At 35.2% G+C, this 21,105-nt stretch overlaps 1 protein-coding gene across 1 annotated transcript in view; it reads right to left on the reverse strand.

The window, feature by feature from the left end:
* LOC111817326 (inactive N-acetylated-alpha-linked acidic dipeptidase-like protein 2) overlaps nt 1-16,716 on the reverse strand; it is a 220,283-nt gene extending 203,567 nt beyond the window's left edge. The window contains exon 1 of the mRNA XM_023717798.1: nt 16,579-16,716. The gene's annotated coding sequence lies outside the window, so the exon portion shown is untranslated. The remainder of the gene's footprint in view (nt 1-16,578) is intronic.
* Between the last annotated feature and the right edge of the window lie 4,389 nt (nt 16,717-21,105).

Here is a 21,105-nt window from a genome sequence, read left to right on the forward strand (position 1 = left end):
TATAGAGAGAGAGAGAGAGAGAGAGAGAGAGAGAGAGAGAGAGACAGAGAGAGAGTTATTTTTCTCTATTAAGTACAGGGTCTTGGTATGCAGCTTGGACTCAAAGTAATCTTCTTATTTCAGCCTCCCCAGGGCTGGGATTACAGGCATGTGACACCATGCGCAGTTTCAGTAGCCAGCATATTACAGGGCCCACATGGCATGCAGTTCCTGGGATCAAACCCAGGTACTTGCACTTGCCAGGCAGGTGCTTAGACTGCTGAGCTATCTCCCTCCCCTATATTTTTTATTATACCATGTAAACTACCTAGGTTCAGTGATCAATATTACTTTAAAAGTTAATGAATCAATGAGGTGATGGTATTTTATGAGTGCATGAGTCTGTACCATTCTCATCTGTGGACTCATCACAAATGAGCCTTTTAGGACTCATTTTCATACAAGGAAGCTTCAGCTCTTATTTTGGCCATTTGGATTGTTTAGTCTTGAACTAGCTGCTGTCCACAAGTCACTGAAGCCAATGGGCTTACAGACCTGACCTGATTTATGTGGTGTTATGGTTTGTATGTAGTTGCCCCCAAAGACCTTCATGCAGTCATGTGGTGGCTTTTGAGTTTGTGATTATTGTGGATGTGGGTGCTACACCCACCCTGGAGCATAATCTGCACTACAATGTAAGGAGTGTTGAAAGGCTAGCTAGCTACTGGAGCTGCTGCCACTCCCTTTGCTCTTTGCTCCTTGATGCCACCATAAATGTGCCCAGGGCCACTCTGCCTTGGAGGAAGCTAGTATGGGCTGAAAATGCCACTAACTTGAGCTAAATAAACCTTTCCTCCCTTAATCTTGGGTATTGGGTATTTTGTCCCAGCAAAGAGAGACCAGTAACGGAGATATGTGGTCAGTATAGAGACACACAATGCTATAAATTCAATGTTGATATTTTGCCATGAGTATAGCCCCACAAATACCAATATAAAATGTTTTCATAATTAGGAGTCTATATAAAGTTTCTCCTAGATATCCGCCAAGAATTGTTTCCAGAATCCATTATTTAGAACAAAAATCAGTGGACACTTGGAATAAGCACTTCCCTGGCAAGCACAAGGGTCTGAGTTCAATCCCTGGTTCCACAAAAAAAAAAAAAAAAAAAAAAAAAAATCAGTGGATACTGAAATCCTTTGAATAAAGCTGCATGCTATAAAGTTGCACAGTATTTGTATATATATCCTTGGCTCTACTTCAAATCATCTTTAAATTGCTTATAATTCTTAAAACAAATACCTACATTATTTTTAAATATTATATAATTTACATTTTTGCTAACATTTATTTATAAATAATTTATGTTTGTAATAGTGTTTTTCTAAAAAATGGAAAGAAAAAATGCACGTTAAATATAAATAATCACCTAAACTATGGATCTCTATTGGTTAAACTCTCAGATGAAAATCCTAGTGCTATTAAGGAGTATAAAGATCTTGATATACATTTTGATATAGATGATAATATAGGAGTAGATATAGATTATATAGGTATATCTCTTCCAGGAGAACTCTTCCCAGATCATGAAAATCTTGACAAAATTATCATGGAAGGGTACACATACAGCTTCATCCCTATTGAGATTTATAAAAGCCAAGAGTTTCAGGGAAACAAATAGCAGTCTTTATAAGTCAAGCAACTTTGACTTTAAACTGTATTTTTCATGCTTATATTTATGACACTCCATAAATGTTGTATCTTTATAGTCTATTCAAACAGTTATCCTTAAAAAAGGAAGAAATGATAAATCTCTGTGTATTTTAGCTGTGAAATCACCATGGAAGTTCTACAATTGCACACGCAAATAAAGGAAAATGACAAAGCTGTAAACGTGAGGAGGGAAGCAATTCACTCATGGCCAGAGTCATCAGCAGCTGCTGAGCTCTGGATATGCCACTTTCTTTTGGAGTTCATTAATCCAATATATAAGCACCAAAACTGGCCTGACTAGTTTGATTGTACATTTAAAAATCATCTAAATTAGTTTCCTCAAATGTCTTTCATATTTAAGAATATACTATTCGGAGAATTGTGGCATTAGCATTGTCCAATTCATTTTCCAAAATTAATTTCAGAGCAAAATTAGAAAGTAGGGGAATGGAGTAATGCAACATATTAAAGCTGTTAGCCTTTATATTATATATAGAATAATTATCAAAGGAAAGAGAGATAAGCAAAATCATCATGTCGTCATGTATTCACTTTGCTATTTTTTTAATTTCCCTCAAATCTTTTTCTAAATAAGCCTGAAGAATTTGTTTTCATTTATTTATTTTATGTATTTAGTACAAGGTCTACAGGGTCTCATTACGTAGATCGGACTCAGTGATTCTCCTGTTTTTAGCTTCCCAAGAACTGGGATTACAGGTGTGCACCACCACACCCAGTCTCAGTTGCCATCTCAGCATGCCCTGGGGGCAAGGCTGGCATAGCATGCCAGGGATCAAACCCCAGCCTCTGCACTTTGCAGGCTTTTTAGTCTGCTAAACTATCTTGCCAGCCCTCAGCCTGAAGAATTTTAAAGCAAATATCAAACATCATGATCTCATTTCATTTGTAAATAATTTATTAGCTATCTATAAAAGATCTTTTATTGCTTAAAAGATATCTTTAAACAGCCACCAAGCCAATATCTATCTGCCAAAATAAATGTAAGTGACTTAATTACATCGAATTTCTAAATGTATTTCTTCTCACTTGTCTTGAAGATATACTTACTTGATTTGGTTTATTCAAATCAAAGCATCACCTTCAAACTTCCCCCCAATCTGTCATCTTTTACACAGTGTAAAGTCATGTTTATCCTACAATGCTTAGAACATAATGCTTTGTTTTTTCTGGGTTTTTCACCACCACCTCATGGTGATGGTGACCTTGTTTCTCTGTCTCCTCTAGTTCCTGCTTACTGGTGCTTATATCTAGAAACTTGATCAGAATTTAGGATTTTGTGCATTCTCTTTTGTTGCTAAAATAGTTTCTATTAAGGAAGCATAGTCAAAATACTGTGTTTAAAGACATTTTTCAAAATTAGTTTCTCTTGAAGATTATACCACTCTCCTGACACAAGCTTTATCGATTTTTTTTCTTATTTTCAATTATGTTGTCTTTCCTTAATGAATTTTTATGGTTTCAAAGAAAAGGTAGAAGTACAGGAAGAGGAAAAAGGAACTGAAATGTGTTTTTGTACATATACCAATCTCTAGTGAATGTAACCACTATATACTCAAACATGTACTAGTAAGTCAAAAAACAAAACAAAATCAAAACCATAGAAACAGATATATTACTTGAAATCATATTTCTATTACTATATTCTTCCTAAGATCTTCCTTTTTCACATAGGCTAGCAATTACTTATTAGCCTTTGCTGTATATTTTCATGGTTACATTTGAAAATACCATATGGCCATGAGTGTATTCGTTTCTGTTGCCAACATTTCTGTTTTATATGTAAGGAACCTTACATAAAAATATTTCATCTTATTTTTATTATGCCTTAAAAACCCTGTCATATGTCTTATTCTTTTCTATAACTTTATAATATATCCTACAGATATCAACTATATTTCATTTCTTTTTAAAAAGTAGTTCTACTATAGTTCATTTCCCTACTGTTCTAAAATAGGCTAAAGACTACTACTATTTTCTTGCTATTACAAATGTAACAATGCATATAGTCATACAACATATCACATTCTTATTTTGAATTTCATTGCCACTTTATTTTTATTTATTTATTTACTTACTTACTTACTTACTTACTTACTTACTTACTTACTTACTTATTTTGGCAGTACTGGGGATTGAATTCAGGACCCTGCATTTGCCAGGCAAGTGCTTATTCTACTGAGCTCTCTCCCTGGCCCCTGCTGGCATTATTTTAGGAATAGATCCCTGGAATTGATATCTAAAGCTAAGAGTGATAGTATAGGAAACTTCTATAGAGTTTTTCTCTAAGTTCTAATGCATAATTTATAGCATCTTGTACAGACACTTACTATAATGTCATATGTCTGCTTCCTGCTCAGATATACTGATAAAAGATAGTCAAATTTTTCACATTTTTGTTAATTCAATATATAAGAAATGATGTTATAGTGTAGACTAATTAGAACTTATGTTATTATAAACCTACATCAGTCATTCATTAGATTAAACATTATTTGCAATTATTTCTATTTTCAAAATCTCTCTGATAAATATATCTGTATACTAAATGCACATCAAAATTTAAGAAAGGAAAGGAAAATGATATACTTATGTAAATATATGGGATAGGTTAGATAATTGTATTGCTGATTTCTGCTGGTCTATCAAAAGGAGCAGTTACTTTTATTTTCTTCTCCTTTTTAATTTCTTATATCTTTTATTTTTACCAATTTTGCATACTTTTGTCTGGTAATCTAAACAAATAATTTGAAGACATTATACTATATAACGATTATTGAATTCCTATTACTTTGTTGAGTGAAGTTATATATCATTCCTAATTTTCATTACTATTTTTTATTCTCTTTAAAAAATAAAAATAAATTATTAAGAAATTGGTTGTCAAATATAAATATATTGAATAATGAGTATATTATATGAACAAGAATGGACAACATGTGAAATTATTATTGTTTTTGGGGGGCAGGGTCTCACTACAGCTCGGACTCATAGTGATCCTTTTGTTTTCTGCCTCCTTCGTGCTGGGATTACAGAAATGTGCCACCATGCCCAGACTCCTTCACTGGCTCAGCATGCCTGATGGTGGGGCCAGCAGGGCGTGAAGCGACAGGGATCAAACCCTGGCCCCTGTGCTTACCTAAGCAAGTGCTTATTCCGCTAAGCTATCTCGCCAGTCCTTGCATGTGGAATAATTAAAGGCCATGTGGTCCAGTGAAAGTAATTCTTACATGACTCGAATTTTGTAATTCAAATCATGCATAAAAGAATCAACAACCCTATATGCATTTGTTGAGAAATGCTGTGAAGAAAAGGAAAAATATCAGAACTGCTTTTGAGATTTCCAATAATCAGAAGTTACTGTTTATAGAAACAAGACAGAAAGTTAAATAATATTTGAAAAATTGCATATGGGTACAATGCATAAGTCATTATGTATGTGTGAAATGCATCAGCAGAGATTGAGATGAGTACGGCTCTGTAGACAGTAAATGAAAGATCAGTAGGAAATGAGTCACAAAACATGTCACTATAAGATAGACTGATTCTGTCAATAGCAATAAGCCATGAGCTTTTGGTCTGGGGAGTGCTGTTAGGTTCTGAAGCTTTTTGTATCAGTTACAGTTGCTGAGTGACTGCTTGCCTAATTGACTGGCCTTCATTTTGTTCATGGATGCTCCCTTTACTCAGTCCACGTATAGGTGTGAAGACTGCCTCAATTCTTACAGAAGTAGCCTCACAGCCCAAGCCTGTAGAGGCCACGGTCCATACCTGGCTGGCTCCTAGGCAGGGTGGCAAGGCCGACAAGCACCGGAGAGGAGGAGAAACAGGTCATGGCAGAAGGTAGCACAGCAAATGAGCCAGTGCTTCCGGGTGTTATTCTTAAGTTGTAATAAACTAAATATCCATGTTTGTAGTAGTTTTATTGTGGCATATTTTATTAATCTGTTCACTCACATTTACTTTATTTTATTTTTTACTTTTTTTTTTCCTGTATTTTTAGGGAAGGGTCTACAGGGTGTTTAGGGTCTCACTACTAGATCAGACTCATAGTGATTCTCCTGTTTACAGCCTCCCAAGTGCTGGGATTATAGGTGCATACCACCACACCCAATCTAAATTGCCTTCTCAGTGTGCCCCAGGGGCGGGGCCAGCACAATAGGCCCGGGGATTGAATTTCTGGCCCTTGCGCCTGCTTTCAGGTTCTTTAATCTGCTGAGCCATTTGGCTGGCCCTTTACATTTATTTTAAATGTGTACATTGGGAAGATTTGAATGAAGTTACAAATTATGTTTCATAAAAGAATGTGGATTAATGAACAGGAACATTAGGGGCCGGGGAAATAACTCAGCAGCATAAGCCCTGGTATGGAAAGTGCAAGTTTGATCACTGGTACCTAAATAAATAAATAAGATCATTAATATTGGTTCTTGTCATCACATATTAATCATAACTTTATATTATAACCATTTACAGTGGCTGCTTAGCTTAGAGAATAATGAAATACAAAAGATTCAGCATCTATGTGTAGAAAACTGGGGAAAAAAGAAGAACTGGGCAGCCTTTCCTATAGATGCAGCGAGAAATGTAAAGTATTTTATAGCCATTTACATTACAAAACCTCGAGACACAGCAGAAGTATAAGGAAAATGGTCCAGTGATGTTGCGATTAAATATTGGGATGAAATTTTAATTTTGCCATTTATTAAATGGATCTTTGACCCAGTATTTTAAACTCCTTTGTATCTCAGTTTCCTCATCCTCAATGAAAATAATAATTAACCAACCCCCTTCTATGTGCTGGCAAAAGTATGAGAATTAAATTAACTGAGGTAATATGCTTTAAGAACTTAGAAGACAACAGTGCCTGGTATATAAGAGTCTAAAATGATTTTTTTCTTGCTATTACTCTGCCTCTGTCACATCACTTTATATTAGAAATCCTCTCAGTCAATATTATTTGTACATTGACAAATTGGAAGCTCACTGAATTAATTTATTTAATGAAGGAATTAACATATAGAGTGCTATATTTTAATTAAAATTTTGTGAGTATACATTTATTGGCCAGTATTTTGACGTATATTTATTTGCCAATATATTTGACCAAGACCTTTTCTCTGTAAATAGGTGTACTGAATAAAATGTCACTGTTTATGCCCTATCCTAAAAATGATGCACATTTCAATGTGTTTTTTGTTTGAAGCTGGAACTTTTAAAAATACGTAGGAAGCACAGAATACAGTAAGTATCTACACTAATATAACATCTTCATTTTTGAGATTTTTCTTCTTGACTACACTCAGTTTTTAGCATCAGCCCACCTTTCATAGTTCCACTACTTTAAATATGATTAAGTAATATTTTCAAACTCTTCTTTCGTAAGTTTTTGTAATTATTAAATTACTTAATTCTGGAGACTGGGCATGGTGGCACACACCTGTAATTCCAGTGCTTGGGAGACTGAAAACAGTAGGATCACTATGAGTCCAATCTGTGCAGTGAGACCCTGTAGACCCTGTACTAAATACATGAAGTACTTAATCCTGAAGAGCAAATTTGAAGCATATATATCTGTCTGCAATATTCTTTACTGAAAGCAAGAAAATCACTGAATCTGGGAGAAAAAAAGTATGCAAAAATTCACACCTATGATGAGCTCCAGGATCAGCTTTAGTCAGAAAGCTTTGGAGGAATGAAAGTATGTTAAGTGAGTGAACCTCTATTGTACGTAATTAGGCTGCGACCTCTTGGAGAAAAGTGGCCTTCTCTATGTTTATGGGTTTTTAAAAATTACTTCTCACTCAGTGCGTGGACTACAGAAAGTGCTTAACTGCTGGCTAAATAGATAAGTGAGTTTGATTAAAAGATGTCTGAGTAAATCATGACAGATTGCCTCATATTCTTTTTTTCCCAAGTTCTTCTTTTTATGTTCCTTTTCTTTTTGGTAACCAGAATAAAACTCAGGACTTCAAGCTCCTTAAGAAGGAACAGTGTCACTGAGTTATATCTCTGGCCTCAAGCTTTAGTTTTAAAACCTTCTTCTGATCTTTGATTTACTTCTATGTTTAACACAGCACTTTCAATGCTTAAAATTTTTGAATATGTCTAGAATAGGAGGTGACAGGGTTCTGTGTCCTGCAGGAGGACTGGGAGAAATGTCTCCCTGAGGCACAAGGGTCAGTTGCTTCCTGCTGTGAACTGCAGAATTCCTTGCTCCATTCGCTCTGCCTGAGCTGCAGCCTGCAGCAACATGAGAAGAGGCAGCTCAGTGTGAGCCCTGAGCCACCCTGGGACCTGAAAGGGACTCACACACAGGTGTGCGCGTGCACACACCAAGCATACAAACACATGCCACTCACACACCGAGCACACATGTTTACATACCTCATGCACACAACACACCTAAACACACACAGCAAGCGCTCTCATTCACATACAACTCACATAATCACAGGGTACACCAACACTCAAAAACCAAGCAGACTCAGACACAACTCACACACCCACTCATCAAATCCACAGACACTCACACATGCACACCAACGACAGTCACACACACAACTCTTACATACTCATGGCACGTCTGTCCGCTATCACAAATGTTCTAATGCACACACATGACATACACAGTGTGTGGTACATCCATACACACATAGCTACCTTCTTGATTTTCCTCAGGATGAGCTCCCTAAGGAGTCCACCAGAAATAATCTGCTGGCTTCAACAATACCAAGAGGAAAAAGATTCCAAAGCCACCTAGAAAGCCTCACTGAGGCCACAACAAAGGTGCTGCCTCCTATTTTTGACTGCTGTCAAGTATTATACAATTATTATAAATAAAAATATCAAAAATGACATTAAAATTGTCTCCCTCATAATAGTGATAATAAGATATGTTCTGAAAACAGTACTAGAGTTAAAATATAGTATGGTCCTATGATATATGCTTGAATCCAGTGATGAGAGTAATTCACAATAAATGTTCTTATTTAGAATTTCAAATAAGGACAACCTCTGTGGGAAATCAGACCTCCTTATAGTCATTTCAAAATATTAGGCAATTTGAAATGTGATCTTTTGAATTATCCATCTGAGTGTTAAGAGTTTCTCTAGTCTTTTTTTTTTTTTTTTTTTTTTTTTTTTTTTCAGACTCTGTCTCATATTTCAATTTCTTGTGTTTACTCCTCAGGCTCTTGGAAGCAAACAGCAGCCTTAATAGCACTCCCTGTGTGACAGGCATTTCATATATCATATATTGTACAATCAAAGCTTTTCAAATCTGGTCTATAACTGTTGATTTGTTGATTGGAGTTTAACCTTCTTGTCTAAAAAAAAGAAATGGCTCTACGAAGCAGAATTCTTTGTAGACACACAGTTTATAAGAGTTATATTTTCTATTTCATGTCGTTTGTCAGGTATATGGGATTGCTATACCTATCGATGGCCAGAAAAGACACACAGAGGCATATCTGGAATTACAGCTCAATCTTTACATAAGAGGCGAAGATGAACACACCATATAGTATAAAACTGAAGTAACTAGTTTAAACTACTTCTATTTCTCCAAATCAACATTTCCCCAAGTCTAGAGATCTTCCATGTCCCTAAGATCAAAGCTATTTTCATAATGATAGTGATAGTACATGATTTGCATACTATCATTTTCACTGTATGGTAACAACTGTATAAGGAATGAAAAGATTATTAAAATGGATTCTGATTCCACATTAAAATTAAACTCTAAAAAATCAACATTTGGCAAGTGTCAATCTAGTTTGGAAGAGAAATATGTCACTGTATTAGGAGAACTTAAGTTGGGTTTTTTCCATACATTTCCATCAGAACAACATATAGTAAAGATTATACATAGAAATATGTTAATAAAACCTCAGTTGTCTAGCCGGGCATATTGACATGTTCCTGTTATTTTACAATTCAGGAGGCTGAGGCAAAAAATTCATTTGAGTCCAGGAGTTTGGTGTTTGAGGCCATCTTGGACAGCCTCTAATTTAAAAAAAAAAAAAAAAAAAGACTGTTGCTGTCTTGTATTAAGCCTTATTAAAGGGCCTACAAAAATGTAAAACAATGTCACTCTTATTTATTTATTTATTTATTGCGGAACCGGGGATTGAACTCAGGCCCTTGTGCTTGTCAGAGAAACGCTTATTCTACTGAGCCATCTCCCCGCCCCTACAATGTCACTCTTTTAATGTATTTGTTTTTGTCTTTGGAAATACAAAAATAGTTTGTGAAGAAATTATTTCTGCTACCTATGACTAATTACTATGGATCAATATACAATTTTTGATAATTATTATTGATGTTTAAGTGAATTAATACTTATTTCTAAGTATTAGTTTCTAACATAATAAAAACACACTTTATTTATTTATATTTATATTACTCACGAAGCAAAAGCTATTGGAGAGGATCTTTGGTGCTTTGGTAAACGTATCTTTAGACCAAATCTGACTCAGAAATATTCCCTCAAATAAAGCAAATCTGTTCAGAAGATAACAGGATACATTTTGACATCATATTACTAGGAATTTTCGTAAAATAAGTTACAAACAAAGGTAATGAATGAGCTCTGGAGAATACTGAAGAACCCCTTTCCCTCCTGTTTTGAATTGGCACTTTTTGATAAGAAAAAGGTAAAACTCTCAGTTTAAGTGGCCTTGGTTAAATTTGGAAACAAATGTACACACAAGAAACACACACGTGCGCTCCTACCTCCTGTAGGCTGGTTGCTTTAAGCGTGTCAGAACTGACCCAAGAAGACTCCAGCGTGACCGGAACCCGGAAGACGTCCTTGGAGCAGCTCCTAAACCCCGGATGAGAACTTCTCGCGAGAACTCGAGCAGGATTTTGATAGGATGCCCTAGACCTTAGGTCCGCGGAAGAGTGAGTGATGCAGAAATGATGTGCACCCTGAGTTGTTGCCGCTGTGTTTGCTCTTGTGTGATAGCCTGCCCTCGCACTGTGAGGTGCACTGCTTTTCACTATTTTTACTTGACCCTAACTGGCTTAGTAGAACCTCTTTTCCAACCTTTAATAAAACTTTATCTTTTATACTTACCTAATTCTTTTTCTCTAAACAGAAAGAACCTAGAAAGCACCTCCAGAAGAGGACTCCAGCACCCCAAAACCCATTAACAGAACTGCATCCAAATCATCTAGCTTTCACACCAAAAATAAGCTTTTTAAATACTTAGGCTACTTAGATTCTCTCACTGATTTACAAAACGACAATGCAGCAATTATGCCACGACTCCTGTTCCATAAAAACCGTGAGACGCTTTATCCTCACTACTATTCATATGTTAAATGCTTGATTATAAAGGTAAATTGAGTTTAAAATAGCATAGTTCAAGTACAAAAGCAAGAAATATGAAGAGAAACAGAGTGAAGAACCACAATTTCAATTTGTGGTAAGGTTGCTTGGCATGAATTGATCTCTTGATGTTCATACTAACAATTCAGACCCTCTGACGTGCACTCTAGAGAATAGAAATACTCATCTGGAACAAAAATTATGCGGAACAGCTGGTAAGTGACAGAAGAAATGTACATTGGACCACCAACCTGTCATAAATATTGCACTCTTAATCAGAAAACATCTGTCTTTTCCTTTACTTTGCAGCAATCTCTGCTTTGTATTTAATATGTTCAGAATGCTTCTCTAACAGGTGCAAAAGTGTTTACAAATTTAAAACCTTATTTAAATGAGGCTTGCAACCAGAGATGTTTCAATTAACAACGCAGTATCTTATGTTTTTTTTTCTTTCTTTTTTTTTTTTTTTTTTTTTTTTTTTTTTTTTGTAATGTATTTGGTACAGGGTCTCACTGCGCAGCTTAGACTTGTAGTGATCCTCCTGTTTTTAGCCTCCTCAGCACTGGGATTACGGGCTTGCACCACCATCTCTGGTCTTGAGGGCCAGCTCAGCGCACCTGGGGGCTGGGCTGGCATAGCATGTGGTGCCAGGGATCAAACCCCAGTCCAGTAGAAGGCATTGCTTAAGCAGGCACTTAGTGCACTGAGCTATTTTGCTGGCCCTGAAAAAGGATAACACTTGGCAAATCTATAGTTTTTTTGGTATTAGTAAATTTGGTTATTGGAAAATTAAAGTATAGATGCCAAAGAAAGCTAAATATAAATAGTTCACTAAGCCATTTTAAACAATGTATTTGCACCCTATGAAACTATGGGTAACAAAGCTCACCTGAAATATTGGGGATAAAAATTATAAAATGTCAGTTTTCATTAAAAAATAGAACAAATGCTGTCCCCAATATCCATATAAATTAACCTCTATGACACTAGATTATTTCACTACAACTCAAGATTCCCCATTGTCACAATTTAATTCTTGAAATTAAATATGCAATAAGCCCTCTTATCCATTGTTTTTATAGTTTGATTTGCAGCAGTAAACCATAATCCAAAATATTAAATGGAGCTTTGCAGAAACAATTTATCAATCATAAATTACAGAAAGTTCTCAGTAGTCTGATGAAATCTCACACCATCCTCCTCTACACTGCCCAGAAAGTGACTCCTTTCATGAAGTGTTTTGACACTATCTATGCTAGCTGTCAGTTACTCACTAAGCTATCACAGTTATCAGATGGACCTTTATTCTATCACAGTGCATGTGTTCTAATAATCCTTATTTTTTTGATAACAGAAAGCACAAAACTTGTAACACTGTCAATTTTAGTACAGAATATTGTTATAATTGTTTCATTTTATAATCGGTCACTACTAATCTCTCAACATGCTCAATTTATAAACTAAACAGTTTATATGTATGTATGTATGTATGTATGTGTGTGTGTGTATGTATGTGTGTGTGTATGTATAGGAGAAACCAGGATTAGAGTCTAGCACTCGACACCATTTGAAGCATCCTGGGCTCTTGAATCCTATTGCCTGCAGATATGGAGATGGGGTATGTTGTGGTTTGTGTCTAGGTGTCCCCCTAAAGCCTCATGCAGTCTTGGGGCAGCCTCTGGATTTTGTGATTGATTACTGTGGGTGTGAATAGTGCACCTGCCCTGGGGCAGGTAATTTGCATCACAATGTAAGGTGGGAAGAGAAGCTAGCAACTTGAGCTGCTGCTACCTCTCCCTGGTGCTCTAGCTGTTTGCCAACTCCATGAAAGGTTGCACTCTGCCATGTGCTGCTCTGCCTTGGAGCCAGCTGAATATGGACTGAAACTTCCAGTAACTGTGAGCTAAATAAACCTTTTCTTCCTTCATTTTGGGTGTCAATATTTGTCCCAGCAACAAGAGAAGAGTAAGACTGGGTACTATAACAAATTCACAGGTGGTCTCACTGGATAAAAATGTATAAGAGAAATCCTAAAGCTTACAATATAATCACCCTAGAAAATTCCAAGAAATTCAAAAAGTGAATGTAATCTGAAATTAGCATATTGTGTAGAACACAGTTTCTAAAGCAGAAAGAACAGTCAAATTAGTCACATTAACTGATTTTCTCAAAAAGAATGCAAAATGAATTCAGTTGCCATAGGAACAGGGATGGTAACACCAGTGACATATTCTTATATACCATGTGGCTTTCTGGGTTGTCACTGAATTCCCATTAGTTGAGAATATTTTGCTTAACTACACTTGTGAATAAACTGTGTAGAGATTGTTTAATGAAAGGTGTGACAAACTAGTGAGCAATGCTCAGGCAGCTGAGTCCAGTGTTTACACAAATCAAATTTTTTGATTAGAAAATTTGATTATAAGTAAATAGCACAAAGTAGGCAAAATATAGCCAGTGGTGAATCTTGCCTTGGGCTTCTAAGTTGCCATCTTCACTGCAAAAGATGAAATCATGGATTTAAATTCAAACAATATTAGGCTATCTTCTCTCTTGGCCACATAGTGTATTTTGTAACTTTAGATAAGCTACTTGAATTAGATTCCATTTCATTCTCAGCAAGAAGGAAATGGATCAACTCAGTACAGTGGCTCATGCCTATGGAAGGCTGAGGCAGAAGGGTCACTTTCAATTAAAGACCAAACTGAACTACATCATGAGGCTGTCTCAAAAAAGCAAACAAAAAAAATGAATTGAATAATAAGAGCTACCTGACAAAGATATTGTAACTATCAAGAAAAGAGGTTTAGAATTCTTGACTTAGCAATTGCTCAGTGGGGGGTTGATACTATTTTTTTTTGTTATGCTTATAACAATATATGGCTAATGCTGTTAATTACAAACAGAAGCCTAGAGACCTATACAACTTGATGATCGATATGGAGAGATTGGAAAGCTCAGGATTCTTTATTGCCAGCCCATTAAGCTATGTCTCTTAATATTATACATGAAAATTACATTTTCTAATGCAAGTAAATTTATGATAAGGCTCTAATTTCCTCGCCTCCTTTATTAATTGAAATAGTATAAATATTTTTTCATAATGAATAATGACTTTCAAAATTTATAATTCCACTTAATAGCTGTATACAATTATTTATTACAGGTTAACACAGAAAATAAAGGTTAATATCTGTTCTTTACAGCAGCAAGCAGCAGTATTTTGTTGCAGACAAGTCATTAAAAAATTGTCCCCACTACATCAATATTAGCAAGATCATTTATTATAAAACAGGGGAGGCCCTATTTTAATTACTCTTTCAGAAATAGTAATATATTAAAAATGACTTTGATGATCAGAGTTATAATTCTGAATATTATTTGATATTTAGCTCCTTCATACTAAACCAATTCTAATAGAGAAACTGTAGCCTTAGAAAGTGTTAGCATTTTCTTAGTACTTCATTGGGCTCCGATTCAGAATCTTTCTAACAGTACCTCAGAACTTTCACCTGAACCTTATCAAATTATACCTTTTCAGCCTAAGAAGTTGGCTATTCTTAATAATTAAACTCAGGGGCCTGCCCCTTAGCTCAGTTCTTTAAGTGGCTGCTTCAACAAAGCAGTCAGGCTCAGGTTGCTGTGGTTCATCCCCACTACTCAAGTCAGCCAAACCTGCCCTGAAGGCATTTGGAGAAAAAAAAATTAAGCTCTTCCCATTGGCTAATAGCTTCTTTTCTAAGCAGTTTAGGAATTGTCCACTAATACTTTGAGCATGAAATCAGATGTAATCATCATGTTGACAGGTGTGGTTGACTGACTCTATCTGAACTCAATGTTAACTAAAAATTTACATGCATAGCTTCCATGAATCCTCACCATAATTTTATTTATACTTTTTTTTTATAATTTCCTTTCATTTTGAAGAGTAAAAACAAGAGCAAGAAAAACAAAAGCAAAGACAGACCATAACTTTAGAAAGCAGATGTTGTAAGTATCCTAATGGGGGCCAGGGAGATCCATTGGCCATGTAAGTGCCTGCCTGGCAAGTGCAAAGGCCCAGGTTCAGTCCCCAGCACTACATGCTGTTCTGACCAGTATGAGCTGAGTAGCAAGACCCTGTACCAAATAAATAGATAAATGAATAAATATTTTTTTAAAAATGTCCTGAAGTGCCTCATTTGTAATGTAGTTCTGAGAGAGGATAAGTAATTTGTCTGGTAAGTGTCTCAGTCAGGACTTTAGTTCCATTCCCATAGCTATTCTAGATTGCTTGAAATTTTTAAAACTCCACCAAAATGGATTAGACATGTTTTAGAAAAAAGACCTACTATTCAGCTTGCTACCATATCAGGAGCTGAATAGACTGGAATGGGAGAATGATTAAAGGTATAAAAGACACTGAGCAGGAAATTTAAAAGTGAATTATTTCTGAATACATCAATTTCCTAAGAGTACATATTGAGTTTGCATAAAAGTAAAGAAACTTTTACTCATGTACCCTATTTTAACAATAGTCCATGAAAATCCTAACTTGAGAACACATAAAAATAATTTTATCTGCATTTACCAATACATCTCATCACAGAATTTTTCCTTGTATTAATGTAAACTGATGTTAATCATACTTACCTACTTACAGGGAAACCCAAGTGGAGTTGGGGGCAGTAGAAAAACATAAAATTAAATGTTGCTAAAAGCTATTAAGCTAAGATATTACATTTCTAAATTTGAGTCTACACAAATATAATTAACTAGTTCTATTCAGAAATGTATACCTGTGAGAGCAAATCAGGCTCTACTCTATTTTCCAGCCATTACTTTGTTCATTTAGTAATTGCCTCCAATAGGTTAATGTTTCAAATACGACCTAGTAATACATGAACACTTTCTTAAAAATTAAAGGTAAAGTATTCCAAAATATTTAGAATTACAGAGAAACTAACTGACATAATTCTGAGAAAGAGTATCAGGACTGAGGCCCACTAAACAGATCAAAACAGACTAAGTGAAGCTTACCACTGTGGTATTCCTTGAGAAAATGGTTTCCATAATTAAGAAAGTAGCATCTGATTAGGCAGGAAAAATACTGACAAACTTTGGGAACTAGTCCACAAGACGTACGCTAACATAGAGCACATTAAATGTATTTTTCACTGGTCAGGGACAGGAAAATCTATTGCTACATCATCTGTTTTTGCAAATATGGAAGGTTACCATTATGTTTTGATGTTAATCCAACTACTGCAAATTTCTTGTTGTGAAGCACAGTGTGAAAGTGACAGTGACAATGTAAATCTTTTTAAATTGAATTCAACTCCATTGAAAACAGCTGATGTTTTCAAATACTGTTACAAAGCCTCGAAAAAACAAGAATAACTCTCTAATTGAAACTACTTTCTATAGTGACCTATTTGGTATGAAAGCCAAACAGCCATGTAAAATCAAGTTCTGCACATCTGCTATTGTGTGTCTGTGAGTGTGTGTGTGTGTGGGTGTGTGTGTGTGTGTTGCATTTGTAGAACAATTACCTGTAATGCACTGGTGTCCTCATAAGTAAATTGCACAGTGGGAACTCCAAGGTAGTTGATGAAATAATCAGCATCACCTTGTATCTGTACGGAACTGATATTGTTTTCTGGGCACTGAGTTCTTCTGGTACAGTTGAACTTATTTTTCTGAAAAACATAATTTAAATTGTTAATAGATATTCTACTCCTCAGGCCATCTCTAAGTCAGTGCTACTCAAGTGTGTCCATAGCTCGTTCATATCATCATTATCCAGCAGCAAGTCCAGCAAGCCTGGATTGTACCGTCTTCTTTGCTGGGAACATTTGAGGGTAGGAACAGAAATCAGGTACAACACCTTCCTTTGATTCTGAGGTTCATGGAAGCTTAGGAAGCATGGGTAGCACTCAACCTTTGCTTGCTGTTGTTGCTTCTAAAGTAATATTACTGTAGGTTTATTTTGACAGCAATGATTCTAACTTGAAGATTACTAATTTGAGTCCCTCAGAACCAACCACACAGCTAAACGAAAGTTCTGTGGAAATAAAGATCTGTAAACATTTAAAATAAGAACTAGGCAAAGTCAGTGTTTATATAATTAGTGTTGACTACAGATGCCTTTTTAAATACGTTCTTCACATATCTAAGATCTTTATGAGATGCAGTGGTCTGAAAGAAACATGAAAGGCGGTCCACTGCTGGGTAGCTGTAGTGAGAAAATAAGGGACATAACTATAAAAATGTCACATTTGATATCATGTATAAAGTATGTGTCCTAAACACATGTTTACTATTGAATCAAGACATTGACTCCTCAATATTATGTCTCCTAAGCACGATATATTTTTCAAAACCACTTTCAAATGCAGACTACCAAGAATCTTGAAAATCTGAAATTTAATATTAAAATTAGTTTTTACAAACATTTTCTTTCTTTCTTTTTTTTAATGTATTTAGTGCAAGGTCTATAGGGTCGCACTATACAGATCGGACTCGTAGTGATTCTCCTGTTTTCAGTGTCCCAAGCTCTGGAATTAGAGGTGTGCCCTACCATGCCAAGTCTCAGTTGCCATCTCAGTGCATCCCAGAGGTATGGCCAGCAAGGCACACCTGGGTGCTTTAATCTGCTGCGCCTTCCTAAGCAGGTGCTTTAGTCTGCTGAGCTATTTGGCTGGCCCTAAACTTTTTCACCTATAGTGCAAGATACTTCAAACATGTAATAATATTTCAATACATATCCCATTTTGAGGACATGAGAGAAAGATCTTTGTAACAAAAAATTTTTGTACTAAAATGGAAAGCTAGCATGACTGTATGAATGAGGCAGGTGTTTTATATTTAAAATAATCTTTACTATTTTTATTTTATTTTATTCATTAATTTTATTGAGAAACAAATAGCAATGAAACTGTTTCAAAACTGATTAGTAGGACAGTTTCAATAATTAATACATTGCATATTGTTGTCTTCGTAGTGGTCATTCATATATGAGATGCAGACGTGATATCCTGTCCAAACACTATTAGTACAAATCTTTCTTCTCATTGAATTAAGAGAAAGTAGCTATCCTAACTATTTTATATGTACAGATACAAAATGGTCCTTCATTTGTGTCCCCTTTTTATGTTGTTTTGTCAGAGATGGGTATTCCAGTGTCATTTAAATATTGTAGGTGTGTGAATTCAGCAAAATGAGGCAGTTTTTTTGTTTGTGTGTGTGTGTGTTTTTTTTTTTTTTTTTTTTTTTTTTTTTTTTTTTTTTTTCAGAACTGGGGATTGAACTCAGGCCCTTGTGCTTGCCAGGGAAGTGTTTATTCCCCTGAGCCAACTCCCCAGCCTGAGGCAGATTTTTAATGATATTTATAAATATCTTGGATGACAAAGCACTTTAGAAGTACAAAAGGGTTTACCATATCTCCTAATCAAGACCAACCTAATGGTTTTTTAGGGTGACTCTAACTAATTTTCTTCTTATAACAACCTAATTTTCTGAAGTGGGAAGTATACTCTTCCTCCTTAAATATGTTCCTGATGTTTTAGACTTCTAGAAGTTTTAAGGAGGCTCTATTCTAAAGGACAACATGTCCTTAAGTACTAGATCAGGAAATGCCAATAAATTATTTTATATTATATATAAACTCCAAGTATTTTTGAAAGAGCTAAGTGCTCAAAACTGGAACTTCTGAAGGAATTTCTTTTAGTAGGAATGGATATATTTTTCTAGTTGAATTTGAATGTCTTGGAAAGGAAAGACATTCACCAGTGTCCAATCATGAGCATTTCACATTCAGTCTACAACACTCAAATTCACCAAGTTGTACCAAGGAACCATTGGGTCTGTGAAATCTAAAACTTAGCTTTTTGGACATTTTTGTGTCATTCATAAGAATTTGATAGAATCTGGCATTTGCTCTTACTAAATCTCTAAATAGGAAAATAAATAATAATCATGATTAACATGGTGTATAATTCTTTATGGTAGCAACATCTATGTCTTCTAAAGTCCATATATGCATCCTTCCCAGTATCAACATAAATATAGGTTTAGCTTTAATTTTATTTTACACACATACTTCTCAAACTCAATATCAAATGTACTATGCTCCCTAGATCTAATCTTTCTCCTTAATCGAACAACAATATGTATTGATTGACAACTCCACTACATAGGCTTGGTAAAGAACTCATTTTTAAAATAAGCATGATATTTAAATATAAAATAAGCATGTTATTTAAATATTGATATTTGATGCTAATTTCATTCAGCCATCATTTTTAAAGACTAGCTGCCCTCTCTGACAAAAGGTGGTGGTTTCTCATATATTCAACTTGTGACAATGACATGGTGGCCTTCTGCAATCAATCTTTCCATCTCCCCGCCTGCCCTACCTTTTTTTTTTTTTTTTTTTTGGCTCTGACAACCACATGGAGTTGTGGCTTATATCTTTAGGCCCCTGTATTGGTTCAGGGCATTTCTTTTGAAGCCAATACTTATTCTTTCTCTCCTCATCTCTCTCTTCTTGTCATGGCTACTCCCTTTACATACTTTAATATTTTTATTGCATCATCCCATTTCTGTGGATCTTTTCCAGTTTTACTCTTATTTGCATGTTTTATATTTTTCAGGCAAATTAAAAGAACCATATTTAGCTTTTAGGATTATATTTCATCAGACTGGATACTCTTCCTTTCTGGTTTCCTATGTTTCATCCATTTATCATTATTTCAATTTTTTTCCTTTGTGTTGTCATCTTTGCCATATATACCTGTTGCAAACCAATGAAGATGGTGATAGAGATCATTATTTAGAAATGCTTTAAAATTATATTTTGAAAATTAAATACTATTAACTTATATTCTGGTTCTAAAGATGGACTATTATGGTTAAGAAATGGAACAGAGGACAAGTGTGGCCTAAGTGATAGCTGGCCCTAGAGGTGAGAGCTCTTCCCTAAGCCACGTGTCAGAGTCATGATCCACAGAGGACAGTCTTCAACAAAGCCTACCCAAAACTGGGGACATCAGGGACAAAACAGAGTTTCCTGAAGAGTCTAAAGAGTGGACTGGCTGAGAATTTTCATCAACTGGGCCCAGAATTTCCCTGAAATTCTGCAGTTTAATCAGACACCTCTCTTCCCCTTTCCCCCTCCAAACTCACTCTTTTAATTTTTAATTCAGCCAGTGAATAGGAGAGGAAGCATATAAAAGGATTCCAATTTTAATGTCATACTACTTTCCTCAAGTCATTTCATGTAGGGTAGGGATTTCCCATAAGATTTTTGACTCAGAACCATAGGCTCTAAATCGATATTATTTGTCAATGTAAAATCTAGGTAAATTTCACATATTTGAGGCGATTCTCAGTGTATATTTGATTCTAATGTGAATCACTTTTGCACATTGGACTTCAGATTATAATAAATTCATGTCAAGTTATATACATTGATCTACTCAACCCCATAAGCACTAATATCTGAGAGGAAAGTGGAAAGAAATGCTAATTTTCTTCATTTCACTATAAGTGAGGCACTGTGGGATAAGGAAGGTTAGTAACAAGTTTGTGCAGGTCAATTAACTTCCTAAATTTATTTCCAAGCCTGAGTAAATTCATATTAAGTATTTCATCTAAGGATTCAAAATGCTTCATATTTAATGTTTGATAACAAGCATTTTTATTCCAGTTCATAAAATAAGCAAGTTCAGGCAAGGACCGTGGTTGTCGCTTGTTTCCTTTCTCACCATAGGTCTGTGAAGACTTGAAATGAAGTCACTATCTCAATCCTAATGCTGTATGCAATTTGCATGTATACTTCCAAGTTGCAAGAAAACGCATAATAGTAAATGATCATAAAAATTAAACATAAAATAAATTAAATCAACATTTACATCAGTTAACTAATGATGCCAAATACACTCACAAGTTTCTAAAGTGTTTAAAAATCTGATTAATAATTCAAATATTTTCTTTCTGCCACACTCTGCTTTTCCCTGAATACATATGTATTCATTCCATACACATAGAAAATCTCAGTTGATTACTAAAACAGCAAG

This window comes from Octodon degus, unplaced genomic scaffold (genome assembly GCF_000260255.1).
Source record: "Octodon degus isolate 3935 unplaced genomic scaffold, OctDeg1.0 scaffold00055, whole genome shotgun sequence".
Taxonomy (NCBI): Eukaryota; Metazoa; Chordata; class Mammalia; order Rodentia; family Octodontidae; genus Octodon; species Octodon degus.